We start from the raw sequence: 19,030 nt of genomic DNA on the forward strand, positions 1-19,030 counted from the left end.
AGAACAGGTTGTTAAAGACTATGCAACTTCTATTTTGGTTGCTGCCTTGCCATCCTGCTCGGTTTTGGCTCATTCACTCAGGGTAAAGCCAGATGCCATGTTGAGAGAAGCCCGCTGAAGAGGCTCACAGGGCAGGGGCTGAGATTTTTTCCAATAGCCATCAAAGAACTAAGACCTCCTGCCAACAGATACAGTCCTAGTAAAGCTCTCAGATTACTGGTGACCACAGCTTCTGTGACAGCTCGAAACAAACTCTTAAGAGATCTTGAGGCAGAACCACGAAGCTAAACCACTCCCAGATACCTGAGCCTTAGGAAGTGTGTGAGATGAAAAAGTGTTTTCTTAAGCTGCTAAATTTGGAGGGTTATTTGTTCTACAACAATAGGTGACTAGAATAACAAGAGCCACAGACACAAATAATCAAAGGAAACTAAAATCCAGAAGCCAGGCCCTCCTAGGAAAGCAAAAGGAAGACACTAATTGTGACTAAGTGTAATCATGTCACTTAATTAAAGAAAGCACAATAATTTTTATTTGAGAAAAGAGCAGTTCACAATCAGCTTATTTATTCAACAAAAAAATAATGCTCTTTTCCTTTCTAGTAGGAAAACTCTGCATTCTGTGAAACTCCTATTAATCAAGGAGCCAGACAATAAGTTGAATTTGGGCTTTGCCAGTTACCAATATGGCAACAGCTTTCATAATATTCATATATATTTCAGAGGATAATGATGCTAATAATACTGACCTTCCTCTTCAGAGTGATGTGAATAATTACTACTTATTATTGGCAGTATACCCCAGAATAACAGAATACTCCGTGAGTGTTCAATAATAGCAATGAGCAGTACTAAAGTTTCACAAAGTTGGCAGAATGTGCTTTCAGAAGCCATGAAGGCCAGCACAATATGTATCCCCTTTTTGTTCTTTACATGCTGGGCCACCACTAGATAGTGAATCAAAGGACAACTTCAAAGAACCATGCTTATTCGGCTGTGCTTCTCTTTGGAGAAAGAGAAAGGCTGATTTGAAAATATTCTTAGGCTGTGAACTCCTCTATCCTCATAGCAATGCCAATTAATTGCATAGCTGCAGCCTACCAATTGTACCGAAATACACACTTAGTGCAGCCAACTTGGTGACAGCCCACTGACCAGAGCCTGGACTCTGATGGAGATGTCTGTGCCTGCTTGGTGTCTGCTACTTTGTCACTTCGCCATCAGTGTTTGGTCTAAGGCCACCTATCAGGCTCCCCCCACCCACTGTGTTTTGAGCAGGGTGAACTGCAGAAGGATGAGACTGCAGACCCCAAGTATCTCTCCTACCTGCCAGAGAGTGTTGGTGCTGTAGCTTTAGAGTAGGATCATTCTTTGGGACTGAGGATTTGTTTCTTTGGAAGGCTGCCTTCACATTAAATAAATTCACAGAAATTAAGTCTTTGAGAAACTGGGGCACACACATGCAAAATTCTGACTGTAAAAGGAATGCATGCTTATAACAGAAAGTTTGGACTACAAAAATTACACCAAAGAAAATATTTTTAGCCATTCTCTAAAGAAGACAGACAGATGGCCAACAGGCCCATGAAAAGATGCTAAATATCACCAAGTATAGAGAAATCAAATCAAAGCTATAATGAGGTACCACTTCACACTGGTCAGAATGGCCATCCTTAAAAAGTGCACACATAGGAGTTCTCTGGTGGCTCAGTGGGTTGAGGATCCAGTATTGTCCCTGCTGGCTCAGGTTGCTACTGTAGCATGGGTTCAATCTTGGCTCAGTAACTTCTGCATACCACAAATGTGGCAAAAATAAAAATAAGTCTACAAATAATAAATACTGGAGAGGGTGTGGAGGGAAAGGGAAAGGAACCTCCTTCACTGTTGGTGGAAATGTAAATTTGTGCAATTATTCTGGAAAACAGTAAGGAGGTTCCTTTAAAAATTAAAAATACAGTTACTATATGATATTGCAATCCCACTCCTGGGCATATATCTGAAAAAACTCTAATTTGAAAAGATCCATTCCCCCCAATGTTCATTGCAGCACTGTTTACAATAGGCAAGGCATAGAAGCAACCTAAATGTCCATCAACAGAAGAATGGATAAAGATGTGGCGTATATAAACAATGGAATATTAGCCATAAAAAAATGAAATAATGCCACTTGCGGCAACATGGATAGACCTAGATATTATTATTTTAAGTGAAGTAAGTCAGAAAAATCAAATATCATATCACTTGTATATAATTTAAAAATAATACGAATGAACTTATTTACAAAACAGACATAGAAAACAGGAGTTCCCATCTTGGTACAGTGGAAATGAATCCAACTAGGAACCATGAAGTTGTGAGTTCGGTCCCTGGCCCTGCTCAGTGGGTTAAGGATCCAGCGTCACTGTGAGCTGTGGTGTAGGTCATAGACGCACTTGGATCCCGCATAGCAGGCTCTGGTGTAGGCCTGCAGCAGCAGCTTTGATTAGACCCCTAGCCTGGGAACCTCCATATGCTGCGGGAACGGCCCAAGAAATGGCAAAAAGACAAAAAAAAAAAAAAAAAAGAAAACAAATTTATGATTACGAAAGGGAAAAGTAGCTGGGGGAGAGAGAAATTAGGAGTTTGGGATTAACATATCAACACTACTATATACAAAACAAGTAAAGTATATTAAAAGGACCTGCTGTATAATACAGGGAATTATACTTAATATCTTGTAATAACCCATAATGGAAAAGAATCTGAAAAAGAGTATATATATATATATATATATATATATATATATATATATATATAACTCAATCACTTTGCAGTACCCTTGAGACTAAAACAATGTTGTAAATTAACTGTATTTCAATTAAAAATAAGATTATACTTAAAAAGAAAATGCTTTCTTTCCTTCCTTCATTATAGATATTTACTTTTAACATTTTTACCATATTTCCTTATAATAATTTTTCAACAAATTTAGAAGTTCTATACCCAATTTTTAAAAGTGGCATTATATTGCAAGGGCTCTCTCATGTCATGTAATATTCTTTGAAAATATGATTTTTAATGGGTGCATGGTATTTTATTTATTGTTTTTATGACTTATGCAATTCCTTATTCTGGGCATTTATGCTATTTTTACTTATTGATTTTTTTCTGTAAAATAGTACTTCCTTGAGCATTTTTGTATATATACATTTTTCTTTGCTTTTCGTTAGGGTAAATTTGCAGAAGTTGAATTATTGGGTTAAAAGATATAAAAGTCTTGGAGAGGTCTTGATAGCATATTAATAAAATACTCTTCAGAAATTCACATTCTCATCAACATATCTCATTCTGGTTCTGATGACATTGAATATTATAATATAAAACTGTTTATATTTTGGATAAATATAAGGGAAACATGGGTTACTTTTAATTCTTTTAATCAATTCTAAGGTTAAACTTTTTAATGTGTCTACTGGTAATTTACCTTCCTATATAAATATAAATTATTGTTTGACTTTTTGGCTGGGTTTTCATGTGACTGAGCCCAACAGTCTGGTGGAATAACTCTTAAGGGTCAAGAAAAAATAAACTGTTGATAGAAGGCGGTGTGTTTCTTCAACTGGACTAGTTTCCTCAAATTTGGAAATTTGCATGTTGTTTGCACTTCAGGGCTCTCCCACAAGTAGCTGATGGGGTTCTGTGGATGGCTTCCTAATGCCTCAGATGTATCAGTAATCAGTTAATGAATGAAGGAATGCTCAGGAGCCATGAAGGTCAGACCGTATCCCCAAAGCAGCAGTATGACAACAGCTAATATGCATTGACTGCTTACCATACTTATTGAAGTCTTTTTTTTTTTTTTTTTTTTGCCATGTCATGCAAAGGCTTGCTGTGGGATCTCACTTTCCAGACCAGGGATTGAACCCTGGCTGCAGCAGTGAAAGTGCTGAGTCCTAACCACTAGACCACAAGGGAACTCCCTGGACATACTGAATTCTTTACATAAATCATTTAATTTCCCCCCAATCTCAAAAAGGTAGGTGTTTTATGATCCTTAATTGATAGATGAAGAACCGAGGCTCAGGACAGATAAAGAACTCGCCCAAGTTCTCACAGCCAACAATAGGTAGAGCCAGAATTCAAACCTAGTTCATTCTGCCTTAAATCCACTCTTCATCATGTCAGGAGGCAGCAGTAACCTGAGCCACAAGTGAGTGCAGGCCATTCCAGGCCCTTAGGGCATTTTCCACCCTGTCTCCTTGGTCAGAAGGTCGCTGATGCAGGCACAAGGGCAGAGGACATTCAAAGGGTCACTGAAACAACGACTGTCATTTTGGGGAGATGGTACTTTGAATAGGGCTGGGATAATGCAGACCATGAAGGGAATTTCTTCCCTCATTTAGGTGTGCTGCAGGGTATTTCACAGTCTGGGGGCTGTAAAGCATCCTTTCTTGTCTTTCTAAGACTCTTGGGACTGTTCCAACGCCCATGACTGTGCGCACACAGAGTTGTACATTTGGGGGTTTAGGGCAGCCAGGTTGGGGCAACCTCATAAAGCTTGTTGGAATGAGGGAAAGAAGAATTCCCCTGAAGTCATGTACAAGAACTTCCACAGAAGCAATAGTCTCTTTGATTATTTTTTTCCATAGCTGGTGAAAGGAATCCTATGTTAGAGTTAAGCATGTGGTGAACTGCTATTGAAAATATGTTAAGCCACAGAAAATAACTTGGGTTTGATATGTAGGAACACTCTGTCTGGCTTCTAAGCTCTTTGTCACAGTTAGTTTATCATTATAGGGCATGGGGAGTGTCTGTGTTTGTGGCACCTTAGAAATATCTTTGTGTGCCAATGAAGGGCAGCATGTTAAAAAGAAAAAGCAGTGTGAACCAAGAATGTAAGGAAGAGATTTTTATTGCTATGAGCAGTATTCTGAAAGCAACAAAGAATAAATCTTTTTTTTTTCTGTAGATATACTTGGAATACTTTAAACATGTCCCTTGTGTCTGTTGAATTCTCCTGTAGAATCTACTTTTTCATCACCTAAAATGCATTAGCTCTGCTTGAGATGTGGACATGACATAGATTTACTGTATGTGTTGGGTTGTTTCAATCTTTCATCCTGTAAAACAACCCTCTAAGTTTGTTATGGGATCGTTGAATTTCTACTCTAATAAGCTTGGAAAAAGACTAGATTTCAGTGCAAATCTTTCATTTAATTAAGTATAGTTTCCAAAGTCTGTCTATTTTTGTGAATATATTAATATGTCCCTTTTTAGATTCATCCTAAGAAGCTTCAACTGTGCCCATTCAACTGTTTTATGCACACTGTGCTCCATTCTGTTCTGAGAGCCGCTTAAGACATCCTTCGGGCAAACATTTAATGGTTCTCTCCTGACTGGCCACTTTCACAGCCTCACCGTTGTCCAGTTGCAGTTTTTTATTGCTCTCCTCTGTGTTTACCCTCTTTGAGTGTGACAGAAAGGCCTGTCTGATGAGCAAAGACACAGTTCCCTGGTAAAAGACTTCTTGGGAGTTGTTTTAATCAATAGCCAAAAGTTATTGAGTGCTGGCTGTGCTCTAAGCACTAAACCAAAATTTTATGTGGATTATCTCATTAATGCTCATAATACCACTATGAAATAGATATTTTTTGTTGTTGTTTGGGGTTTTTTTTGCTTTTTTTTTTTTTCCTGTGTCTTTAGGGCTATAACCCGCAGCATATGGAAGCTCTCAGGCTAGGGGTCAAATTGGAGCTATAGTTGCCGGCCTACACCACAGCCTAGCAAAGCGGGATCTGAACCGAGTTTTCGACCTACACCACAGCTCACGGCAATGGCGGATCCTTGACCCACTAGCAAGGCCAGGGATCGAACATGCAACCTCATGGATCCTAGTTGGGTTCGTTAATTGCTGAGCCATGAAGAGAAGTGCAAAAATTGGTATTGTTAACATCCACAGTTTACAGCTGGAAACACTGAATGTCAGAGAGGAGAAGCAACATTGCCTATGTTCACTCATTTTTAGTGTTACTGGTCGGCAAAATGATCACTGTGGGCCCAGATTTGAAATTCTTAAGCCTCCTCCAGAGCCTGTCCCCTTTCTGGGGATGCAGTGGTGGTGAAGGGAGACATCTGGGTCTGTTGCTCCAAGGCAAATAGGCAGTAAAAATTACAGGGATAGTGCTCAGGAATGGGGGTAAGAGGTTTCCTGAGGGGGTTTCTGAGTTCTAAGCTAGTCTTCTATTCTCAGAGGAGATTCTGGATGGAGGGTGTAGTCAGGTGAGGGAGTGTTGCCACTTGCAGGAGCTGAGAGCTCAAGGGAGACCAACGCTCCCTCACATTGGTCTTCCATGGTCTGGCTGAGGCCCACCCCCTTTGAGGAGGCCAGCTGCTTTGCCCACCAATTCATATGCTCATCTCTTCCAGAAACACCCTCAGAGAGGCAACCTGAAGTGTTTGAGCAGATATCTGGGCATTTGGTGGCCTAGTTAATTTATAAAAGTAACCATCGCAAGTCTACCCCTTGTCAACTCAGCACTCACACATCTTTAAACCATGCTTAATCTCCAAATAAAGACAAGAACAAGGTTATCTTTATGCCTAACACAATACAGCAATCCTGCAAACCACTGAAATGCTCCAATCCCTCCCCCAGAAGAGGAAGTGAAGTCCTTGAATGACAGTTACTCTTCTGTTGATATCCTGTAACTGAAATACTATGATGTAAAATTAACAATGCTTAAATACTGTGATATTAACTTGATACACCTTAATGTTCTATGAAAAGGGAATAAGAGAGGGAAGAAAAAATATAAATGTGTGTATACATGCATATGTACATATGAATCCAGAATTAGTATTCTGGTTTCCCAAATCTCAGGGTGCAAAAAGCACCTGACGTTGGCACATCACTGGCTATGGACATCTGGAATGCTTTTGAAGTGGTTGGTTATGGCTTTGACAAGCATCAGGGGCATAAAATTACATTCTGATGTTTTTGCATTCACAGGCTAGAGTGCCATCTATTTTTATTTTATTTAAAAAACTTTTATTATAATTGATTTACAATGTACTGTCAGTTTCTACTGTACAACAGAGTGACCCAACCATATATATATATATATATATATTATATATATATATATATATATATTTTATATATATATATATATATCACACACACGCACACATATGTATATATACATACACACATTGTTTTCTCACATTATCCTCCATCATGTTCCATCACAAGTGACTAGGTATGGTTTCCTGTGCTATAGAGCAAAATCTCTAATTTGGTTGTAGCTTTTTGCGTGGAGTAATGAGGCGGGCTGAATCTCAAGGTCTTTAAGGCAATGGAGTCAGCACTTTGCTAGGGTTTAATGTGTCCTCGGGATCCATCTCACAAAGGTACATTTTTATCTGTTTTCAGGTTGCTCCCTGAGGCTGTTGAGACCAGACAGAACTCCGGAACGGATGGAACAGGGGCTGACAATATTTTAGCGCTTTTTGGGTACATCTTCCTTAGTTTCCCTCTCACTCCCAGGTAATCATGTCTTTTGATAATCTTGGCCATGTTTGATGTCATATTATTGTTTCTTTGAGTCACATATATGCCTGATGCCAGCAGTTCTACAGCCAAGTAGTTGTTTCTTTTCCTTAAAATAAAATTTAGGTAAAATCTTTTAAGTTAAATATATATATATATTTAACATATATATATATATATATATGCTTTCCTGTTACCCAATCTTTGTATTCATCTGCCTTTTTCTTTAATAGTTTATTCCAATTTTCCTTCCCAGAAACTACCTCTAACACCTTAGCTAGTTTTATAGTTAACACAAAATATAATGAGAATGGTATTTAATCAAAATTTGTTGAATCGATTTGCTCTGGGGCTTAAAGCTCATGGAGACATGGGAGTAGAAAGTACAGTGAAAATGCATATTTTACAGGCAGGAGTCTTGGATTTTTATCCTAGTGCTAGAATTGCCTCATCCTGTATTTGTAAGATGGACATGTCACCATTGTGTGCCTTAGTTTCCCAACCTGCGAAATAAGACCTTTCTTATCTCTTAGGGATGCTCTGAGGATAATGTGATAGCATATTTGAAAGAGCTCTGAGCACTTAGCATGAAAGACATCATAATCTGTTTCCTATTATCTTGCATTATAAAGAGGACTAGCATAAGGAATAATTTAGGACCTCAGTGCTATAAAAATAATTGCATACACTTATTCAACTTTTCCTCTTCCTCATGTATGTCTATTCTATTAATGTCTGTCCTGGAGTGGGTAGATAGGGTGGAAACACTCCTAGACTGGTTGGCATGGAAACTAACCCCAGAGCAGGCTGGGAATATGCAGGCAGTCCTTGGACCCAGCTGTGTGGCAGGTGTGACAACACCCCTCCCCGCCTGAAAAAAAATCTCTGTGGAAGCAAGGAATGCCTAATTTGACTAGAACTAGAATACTAGAAATATAATTAAGTTGTAAATATGCTATTATCACTTCTCTTCAAAAAAAAGAAAAAAGCACTAAAATACCTGACAAGATAGACTTTAAATCAGTCTTTCTTGGCACATCACAATCTGCCTTATGAAATTATTCATTTAGAGAAAGACTAGCCAGGGTCTGCTGCGTGCTGTGAGAGATGCTTTTAGGGATGCTGCTCACCCTATACCAGTACATTTTCTCTGGTAACTTCTCCCTGTGGAGTGCTGAATTGAAGGTGCTCATGTTTGTGAGCCACTCTGATAGGATTAGAACTGAACGCGTGATTTGGATAAACAAATTCCCTCTCCCTGAAATTGGAAATTAGAAATGATGATTCTTAATTTTTATTTTATTTTTTTTCTTTTACAGCCACACCCTCAGCATATGGAGGTTCCCAGGCTAGGGGTCAAATTGGAGTTACTGTTGCCAGCCACAGCAACACCAGATCCAGCAGTATCTGCAACCTATACCACAGCTCGTGGCAACACTGGATCCTTAACCCACTGAGCAGGGCCAGGATCAAACCTGCCTCCTCATGGAAACTAGTCAGGTTCTTAACCCACTGAACCACAATGGGAACTCCATAAGTGATTTAAATAAAAAAAATTTAACAGATGTTGAGTGTCTGAGATATAAAATTCTAGCATGGGAGCGAGCTGGGATAGCACAAACATTAAGTTGCTACTGTTCTTAAATAGCTGTGAAAAATAGATAGTAGAAGACAGCACATCTAGAACTGAACTCAAATCCTACCTCCCAGTAGACTAGCTGTGTGGTCTTGCATAAGCTCTAGCACTTTCCTGGGTCCTCATTGCCTTAATTTAAAGGAACTTTTTTCCTGGCAGTCTTCCTCACCCCCAGTTTTATTGAGATATAATTGACATATATTATTGCGTAAATTTAGGTTGTACGTGTGTTGATTTTACACAGTTATATATTGTAAATTGATTACCACTATTGTATTAGTTAAGGTCTCTATCTCATAATATGATTACCATTTCTTTTTTTGTGGTGAGAACATTTTAGACCTACTCTTTTAGCAATGATCAGGTAAGTATACAATACAATATTATTAGTTATAATCACCATGCTTTACATTAGATCCCCAGAACCACACCGTTTGACCCCATGGAAATGATGATTTTATTTAGATCAAGATTATTTGCTTAAAACGATGCCATGCTGAGGAAGTATGCCAAAGATTAGTTAGGTGGGCTTTACTATTAATAATATATAAGTTTATCTCCCCCATTAATTTCTGGACTTGTCGATAGTAAGAATTTTAGTTTTAGTCATCTGAATTCACCTGAACCCCCCAGATTATGATCTTTGACCTACTAGCCAAGAGCTGTGAGAAATCTGAACCATCTTAGGGGTTTTATCACTCCTCCTGGGAAATTGGGGGCTCCAAGTCACACAGGAAAGTCGTAAGAGTTGGAAAGATATGGAGTTTAAATGAGGGTAGTGATTATTTTAGTGAGATTTCTGGCAGGAAACAGTTGGCACACGTATTGTATAATTTGAGAACTTAATAAAGGGACTATTTACAAGGGGCATAGTGTTGGGAAACCACAGAGTTAGTATAATACCCTGTAGGCAGTGAGCTGCCCAAATGGGGTAGGGCAGGAAGTGGTTCTGGGACCAGAAGGGGCAGAGAACCAGGAGAAGTGAGAGCCTTAGGAGAGAGAGAGAAGCACGAGAGCTCCGTGGAGATAAGAGGACCCTGGGTAGCACCATCAGGGTAAATTCCCACCTGACCTCACTCTCTCAAGTCCTCTTCCCGTTAATCTCCTTCTCTTGTTCCTTATTAGCCAAACCTAACAAGGGAGTCCTGTTGATGCTAATGGTGGAATTCAGCCTCCTGGGCAATGAGCAGAGTGGGGAAGGGCTGGGTGGGTTGGGAAGCCAACGGGAGCTCTGTAGTTCAGTGACCTTCCTCACCTTCCACCTACTGAAAATAAGGCTCTTGCCTCCTCCTGCCCAGACCCTACCATAAAGTCACTTCTTACCAGGTCTAATCAAGGGCTTAGTGATTCTGTCCTAATTTGGGCCTGATTTTCCACCACCCTCACATTTGTAGCCTAAACTCCTACGTTGAACTACTTGTCATTTTCTCTCCTGACTCTTTATATTTGTAGGCACCGCATGCTCTTCCAAGAATGCTCTTTGCAGCCTTTGACCACCTATCAAACCTCTACTCAGCTTTCACAAACTTCAAGTTTACTTTCTCTGCAGCTTTCTGTACTAGCCATGTAGGGTTAGGCATCTTTCCCTTTCCTATGGTTACACGAGTTGCAGAATACTGTTAAAACACGGGCTTGAGTCTCCCTCTGCTGTGGGTCCTTGCGGGCTCCTACTTCTGTTGCACTCCATTTGGTATCCTGAACACTGGCCACAGGGCCTGGCACAGACATGGTGCTCAGCAAATTCTTGATAAATGAACAGTTTTCCTCCTCTCAGTTATGCCCATTCGTCTTCCCTATTTCCACACACTGTCCAGACCAATCGTTCTAAACACAAACTCATCATGATCCCCCCCATTCCTAGAGCTCCCCATCCCCATTCCAAATCCTCCATAACAAGCTTATTTTCCCCTATTTTGTAATCTGTCCCTCCTTCTGCCTGGAATGCCTCCTCTACTTTCCAACACTCTCTAATGACTCCTGCCTCCCTACCCCACCTGCCAGCTCTTTTATACCAGTATAATTGTCAGTCATATTTTTCTTAAAGACTTACCTTACAAGGCATTTCTTCTGTGAAAGTTGCCTTAAAATCTCTCCTTGAAATACAACAAAGTTTGATACTTTTAACCTCTGTGAGATTCCCAACACATTTTGTTGAAATGATTTATTTACTTATGTGTCATATTGTTGTCTTTATTTGAAGAATTCAGCGTGAAGCCTACCACATACCATATGACTAATAATTGTGTCTTGAATGAATATTTGAACAAATGAATAAATCAGTCAAACTGGGTCCCTGGACCATGCAGAGAACAACTGTCCCTTCCTCTTTGGTGGTTTCCTCACAACTCTTGAGGTGCTCCTTGTCTGTGGCACAGAGGTGCAGACCAAGTCACTGGGACATGGCCAATGGAATGTAAGTAGGAAGTGTACGAAACTAGGGAGGAGTGTCCTTAAAGAGGAGCAGAGTGCCCTTCTTCACTGCTTTCTCCTTTCTGCTGGCTCTGTTGTGAATGCATGGATTGCGGTGGGAAGAGCCGTCTTGGAGCATGAGTTGTAAGTCACATGCTGAGCATGGTGGGACAACAAACTGGGGAAGCCTGGGCCTCTGCTGATTGTGGAACTTCCATCGCAGCCCTAGATGATCTTTTAAGACCTTTAAAGAAGGGAGAAATAGAATGCTACACTGCTCAAGCCACTGCTACTTTGGGGTTTCTGCCATTTGCAACCAAACCCAATCCTAATTAAGATATTTACTAAATCATTTCTACTGGCTGAGCCTGAATCAAACATCATGAAAGAATTGGCAAATTGTGTTTTACTTTTCTCTATCTACTGTTCTTCCCTCAGTTTTCTTTTTTGACTTTTTAAACCAGTTTGCAGAGAGGCATGTTAAAGCACCTACATTTAGATAGGCAAGGACATCTCTCATTCTTTGTAAACAGACTTATGTCTTACTCAGTTTGGAATTTCATCTTACTGTGACAGCTGACTTTTAGTTGACAGTGTCTATGCCTCAGCATCACAGAAATACTCAATGGGGGTTGGTCTGTGCTGCCAAAGAGCATTTTATTTTGCTTCTAGTGAAGGAGGCTGCCTCCGTTGTCAGGGAAAGCTCATCTCTGTTTTCCTATTGATCTCAGTGATATTTACCACTCCTTTAAAGTAGGGCCCACAGTTACCTCTCAGCACCTCTCGGTCTGGCTCTTAAGACAGATGCATCCTATGCATTGTAACTTCTTGTTCTTGCTTTTCAGTATTATTAAGATTTTTTTTTTTTTTTTGTCTTGGTTCACTTCTTAACAGGCAGAGGATGGGCAGCAGTTCAGAAAAAGAGAATCACCATCTACTTCATTTGGCAAAGTTCAGCTTACTCTGTAAATTGGGATTTTTGTATTAGAAAAAAAAGCTGAGGAGGTTTTTGATTAAATGGATTTTTCAGGGAGTTTTCCGTGAGGAATCAGCAGCCTGTGGTTACGTTCTGCACCTATTAAAAGATGGAGTTGTAAAACTGATGTGTATGTAATCTCGTTTCAGGTTTCCACGGCAACAGTGGCAGCAATTCAGTGAGTAGCTTTTCCATTCTTTCTTCATGACCTTCAGGCTATAAATTGTTTCAGAGAGGGAAAAAAACAAAACAAAACTGTTTTTCCCTTAAAATATAATATAATTCATTTAGATTCATTCTAATGAGACAGTTATGAGACTAGGAATATTCCCAAGACATGAATCCAGTAAGTAAGTGGTTTTGCTACTAACAAGCTATGTGACCTTGGGCAAGTCAGTTATTCTCTACAAGCCCTGACTTCCTCATCTACAAAGTATGAATAAAAATGTATGTACACTTCAGAAGACTAAAAAGATGCACATGACCTGTTTAGCACGAACCTCAGTTTATGGTAACTATTGGTCATTATTTTGAATGAACATTATAGCCAGCTGGGACACGATTGTAAGGTTTCTTTATGAACGCACCAACATAGTCCTTTTAATATTAGCAGGATTTAGAGAGATGTCTCTTTTATCATCTTGATATATGAAATTTGTGTTTTCTGGGGTTTATCTGTGTCTTTATAGTGAAAGCCCATTATTTGTAAACAGCATGTATCTTTTTTTTTAATCCAGTAAGATAAGCTATCTTTAACTGGAGTGTTTAGTCTCTTTATATCTAATATAATTGTTGATGTGGTTGAGTAGAAATCTGTTTTTTTTGTTTGTTTGTTTTGTTTGCTCTGTTCTTTATTCCTTCTTCCATGCCTTATTTTGGATTAATAAAATATTAGTATTACATTATATCTCCCCTATTGGATTTTTAACTACATTTGTATTCTTAGTTTTTTAGTGGTTGCTCTAGTGATTATAATATTCATCATTATTCCATTTATCTTCCCTAACATCTTTGTCCTATTAATATTGTGTATTTAACTTCTACATATTACATTGTTGTTATTTTGCTTTACACAGCAAATTATCTTTTAAAGAATTTAATTAAAAATGCTCTTTATACCTAGTCACATATTTACTTTCTTTGGTGTGTTATATTCCTTCCTATAAAGCTGGTATCATTTCTGTTCACCTAGAATAATTTTTTTTAGCATTTCTTTTAGTGTGGGTCAGCCAGCAACATGTTGTCTCTGCTTTCATTCATTTAGGAACATCTTCATTTTCTGAAGAATATCTGCCTTGGATATATAAATCTAGCTTAACAGTTGTTTTTTTTTTAAACACTTGCAAGTTTTATTCTTTGGGCTTATGTTGTTTTTTATTCTGAGTGTTGTTCCTCTGTATGTAATACATCTTTTCTTTTCTGGCTTTTTTTTTTTCCTTTGGGCTTTAGCAGTTTGATTACAATGTGGCTTGTTTTGATTTTCTTTGTATTTATCTTCTTGAGGTTCACTAAGCTGATTAGATCTGTTGATTGATGTTTTAATTATATTTGGAATATTTTTTGACCAATATTTGTTCAAATATTTGTATCTGCTGTATTCACTCTTTCCTTCTGAGGCTTTAAATACATTTGTGTTAACCAGCTTGAAACTGGCCCATAAGTCATCGAGGTTCTATTTATTCCTTAAAATTTATTCTTTTTGTGCTTTAGATAAATTCTATGGATTTGCCTTCTAGTTTACTAATCCTTACTTGTTGATGGTGTAATATGTTTTAAAACCCATCGAATGAATATATGTAATGACATCAGCTTTATAGAGAAACAATTAACATACATTAAAATTTACCAATTTTAAGTGTACGAGTCTGAGTTTTAACAAATATATACAGACATCATCACAATGAGGATATAGAACATTTCTATCACCCTAAATGTTCTCTCTTGTCCTTTTGCAATCAGTTCCCTCCTATACCTAATACTCCTGATAACTACTGACGTATTTATGTCTCTACAGTTTTGCCTTAAAAAATCGGTAATATCATATAATTGGAATTAAGCAGAAAGGAATCATTTGTGTTTGGCTTCTTTCAGTTAGCATAGAGCTTTTGGGATTCATCTATGTACTGGCATCTGTCAAAATTACAGCTGAGTAATACATAGGTAAATGAGTATGAACATGCCACAATTTATCCATTCACCATTTGATGGATGTTTGTTTTCCAGTTTGGTCCCTATAATTTCCTCATAGCTAGAGAGTAGGTATCATTGTCGCATTTTCAAAAATGTAAGTCATTTTATTGGGTTTGTGGTAGACTTTCATTGTGATTTTAATTGACATTTCCTTGATGATTAATGATGTTGAACATCTCATATACTTTTTTGGGGGTCATTCTTGTATCATCTTTGCTAGAATTTATATTCAAGTCTTTTGACTCTTTTTAAAAATTCATACATTGTAAGATTTATTTATGTATTCTAAATAGGAGCCCTTTTATCATGTATCTTTTTGAGTCATGTTTTTTGTGTGGGGTGTTAGAGAGTGTTCTAATTTCATTCTTTTACGTGTAGCTGCCCAGTTTTTCCAGCACCACCCATTGAAGGGGCTGTCTTTCTCCATCATATATTCTTGCCTTCTTTGTCATAGATTAGTTGACCATAGGTGTGTGGGTTTATGTCTGGGCTTCCTATCATCTTCTGTTGATCTGTATTTCTTTTTATGTGCTAGTAACATACTGCCTTGGTGGCTGTAGCTTTGTAGTATAGTCTTAAATCAGGGAACCTGATTCCTCCAGCTCCATTTTTCTTTCTCAAGACTGTTTTGACTATTTGGTGTCTTTTGTATTTCCAAACAAATTTTTAAAATATTTTGTTCTAGTTCTGTGAAAAATGCCATTGGTAATTTGATAGTGATTGCATTGAACCTGTAGATTGCCTCGGGTAGTACAGACATTTTGACAATATTGATTCTTCCAATCCAAGAGCATGGTATTTCTTTCCATCTGTTTGTGTCATCTTTGATTTATTTCAACTGCATCTTATAGCTATCAGAGTATAGTCTTCCATCTTATTAAGCAGGGAAACCATCCCATTTACCATCGCATCAAAAAGAATAAAATACCTAGGAATAAACCTCCCTAAAGAGACAAAGGACCTCTACCCTGAAAACTATAAGACACTGATGAGAGAAATCAAAGATGACACAAACGGATGGAAAGATATACCATGTTCTTGGACTGGAAGAACCAACATTGTCAAAATGACCATATACTTTTAGAATTACTTTTTGAAAAATCATTCCTTTTGAAACAGCTTGAAAAAATTATGAAAATCTTTTTGACAATTTGAAGAGACATTATTAAGGAAAAATATTGCTATATTTCACTAGCATTCTTTTTTTATGGTTCTTTAATGCCCTTAATTACAGTATTAGATAGTATCAACTTTAAATATACAAAGGGGGAGGAGGAAAGAAGCCACCTGGAGTTTGTTTCTCTCAGAGGCAAGATTTCCTATTGTACTTTTGCTAAATATTGCTCATTCAAAGGTTTTCTGTTTGCATGATAAACATTCTATAATACTGCATATAACCTTTTCTTTCCAGAGGGATTTCTAGTTTGAAAAACATTTCATACACATTATCTTATTTGATTCATATACCATTTATTCAACAAATATTTATTCAGTATCCATACCATGTTGAGCACCAAAAATATTATGGTGAAAGAGATTGTTTTAAATTTTATCTATTTTCTAGAGAACCCGGAAATTAACCCTGACACCTATGGTCAATTAATCTTTGACAAAGGAGGCAAGAACATAAAATGGGAAAAAGAAAGTCTATTCAGCAAGCATTGCTGGGAAACCTGGACAGCTGCATGCAAAGCAATGAAATTAGAACACACCCTCACACCATGCACAAAAATAAACTCCAAATGGCTGAAAGACTTAAATATACGACAGGACACCATCAAACTCCTAGAAGAAAACATAGGCAAAACATTCTCTGACATCAACATCATGAATATTTTCTCATGTCAGTCTCCCAAAGCAATAGAAATTAGAGCAAAAATAAACCCATGGGACCTAATCAAACTGAAAAGCTTTGGCACAGTAAAGGAAACCAAAAAGAAAACAAAAAGACAACTTTCAGAATGGGAGAAAATAGTTTCAAATGATGCAACTGACAAGGGCTTAATCTCTAGAATATATAAGCAACTTATACAACCCAACAGCAAAAAAACCAATCAATCAATGGAAAAATGGGCAAAAGACCTGAACAGACATTTCTCCAAAGAAGATATACAGATGGCCAGCAAACACATGAAAAAATGCTCAACATCGCTGATTATAAGAGAAATGCAAATCAAAACTACCATGAGGTACCACCTCACACCAGTCAGAATGGCCATCATTCATAAATCCACAAATAACAAGTGCTGGAGGGGCTGTGGAGAAAAGGGAACCCTCCTGCCCTGCTGGTGGGAATGTCAACTGGTACAGCCACTATGGAGAACAGTTTGGAGATACCTTAGAAATCTATACATAGAACTTCCATATGACCCCGCAATCCTACTCTTGGGCATCTATCCGGACAAAGCTCTACTTAAAAGAGACACGTGCACTCGCATGTTCATTGCAGCCCTATTCACAATAGCCAGGACATGGAAACAACCCAAATGTCCATCCACAGATGATTGGATTTGGAAGATGTGGTATATATACACAATGGAATACTCCTCAGCCATAAAAAAGGATGACATAATGCCATTTGCAGCAACATGGATGGAACTAGAGACTCTCATCCTGAGTGAAATGAGCCAGAAAGGCAAAGACAAATACCATATGATATCACTTATAACTGGAATCTGATATCCAGCACAAGTGAACATCTCCTCAGAAAAGAAAATCATGGACTTGGAGAAGAGACTTGTGGCTGCCTGATGGGAGGGGGAGGGAGTGGGAGGGATCGGGAGCTTGGGCTTATCAGACACAACTTAGAATAGATTTACAAGGAGATCCTGCTGGGTAGCATTGAGAACTTTGTCTAGATACTCATGTTGCAACAGAAGAAAGGGTGGGGGAAAACTGTAATTGTAATGTATACATGTAAGGATAACTTGATCCCCTTGCTGTACAGTGGGAAAATAAAAAATAAATAAATAAAGTTTATCTATTTTCTGATGTTGCCCAAATTTATATATCCAGACTCTAATAGTTTCCCTTGAGCTTCAGCCAGTATATTTAACTTTTCAACATTTCTACTTGGATTGTTAATAGGTATCTCACAATTAATAAATATGTATAAAACCAAACCTCTCATCCCTGCCTCCCTCCTCAGGTTAACTTTTTCCTCCCGTGTGCTCCCCATCTCTGTTCCAGTTGTTGAGGTCAAAGCCTGGGAGACATCCTTGTTTCCTCTTTCTATTCCTTCTTCCCCATTTAATCCATCAGGAAATCCTGTCCTATGGCCTCTACCTTAAAAAAAAGTATATATATATATAATTGAAGCCTTTCTCAATTCCACCGTCAGCACCATCCAATCAAAACACCTTTACTTCTTACTTGGATCATTGCCATGACCATTACATGTCACATTGCTTCCAGTCAAGCCCTCCAATCTGTTCACACAGCTGCTACAGTAAGCCTCAAAAAACCAAAGTCACTCCTTCACCCAAACCAGCCTATCTTTCCATCGCACCTAGAATAAAACCAAAAGTCCTTACTATGAATTACATGTTCTTCCATAGGCTGGACTCCCTTTCCATCTCTTCCCACCATGCCCCTTACTGCTCCAGGCACACAGCCCTTGCTGTTATTGGAACCAAGCAGGGCCTTTACCCTAAGAGTTCTCACTTCCTGTAATACACCAGCCCCAGATATCTGTAGCTCTTTCTCATTTATATTGTCCAGGTCTGTTTTAAAATGTGATCTACTCAGAGTGGCCTTCTCTGATTCTCTGATGACCCAGTATACTCCCCAATGATCCATCTTATTCTTTTATCCTGCTTTATTCTTCTCCAAAGCAGAAGAAGTGCTATTACCACTGGACACATTAGACAGTCTTTGCTTACCTGTTCAAGCCTAACTTCTTTATTAGAAAATAGGATTCTTACCTCCTTAATTTATTGATGCATCCCCAGCACAGTGAACAGTGCCTGGTACCCAGAAGCCACTAAGCAATACTCGTCAAATGAATCAACAAAGACAAAAGGTCCTCACCCTCTGAGTCCTTATATTCAAACTAGGGGAGACAGGCAACAAACAAAAAAAAAGCAGTCTGGGGAAGGAGTTGGAACTGGTGATGTGACAGAAAGTGGCAATGTGGTTGGAGGCAGATGCTTTATTAGATAGGATATCTCTCTGAGGAGGTGACATTTAAACTAGGATATGAATAACAGTATGAAACCAGCCTTGAATCATTATGTTTTACATTAGAAATCAGGAAACCTAGGCTGAGAGAGACCGTTGCCTTTTAGCATCTG

General features: G+C 38.4%; 1 long non-coding RNA gene across 1 annotated transcript in view; it reads left to right on the plus strand.

Moving 5' to 3' along the window:
• LOC106509123 overlaps window positions 1–16,328 on the plus strand; it is a 186,624-nt gene extending 170,296 nt beyond the window's left edge. Inside the window, exons 2-4 of the long non-coding RNA XR_002347107.1 lie at window positions 7,411–7,524; window positions 12,698–12,726; window positions 16,303–16,328. This is a non-coding gene — a long non-coding RNA (uncharacterized LOC106509123). The remainder of the gene's footprint in view (window positions 1–7,410; window positions 7,525–12,697; window positions 12,727–16,302) is intronic.

Source organism: Sus scrofa, chromosome 1, assembly GCF_000003025.6.
Source record: "Sus scrofa isolate TJ Tabasco breed Duroc chromosome 1, Sscrofa11.1, whole genome shotgun sequence".
Classification (NCBI taxonomy): Eukaryota; Metazoa; Chordata; class Mammalia; order Artiodactyla; family Suidae; genus Sus; species Sus scrofa.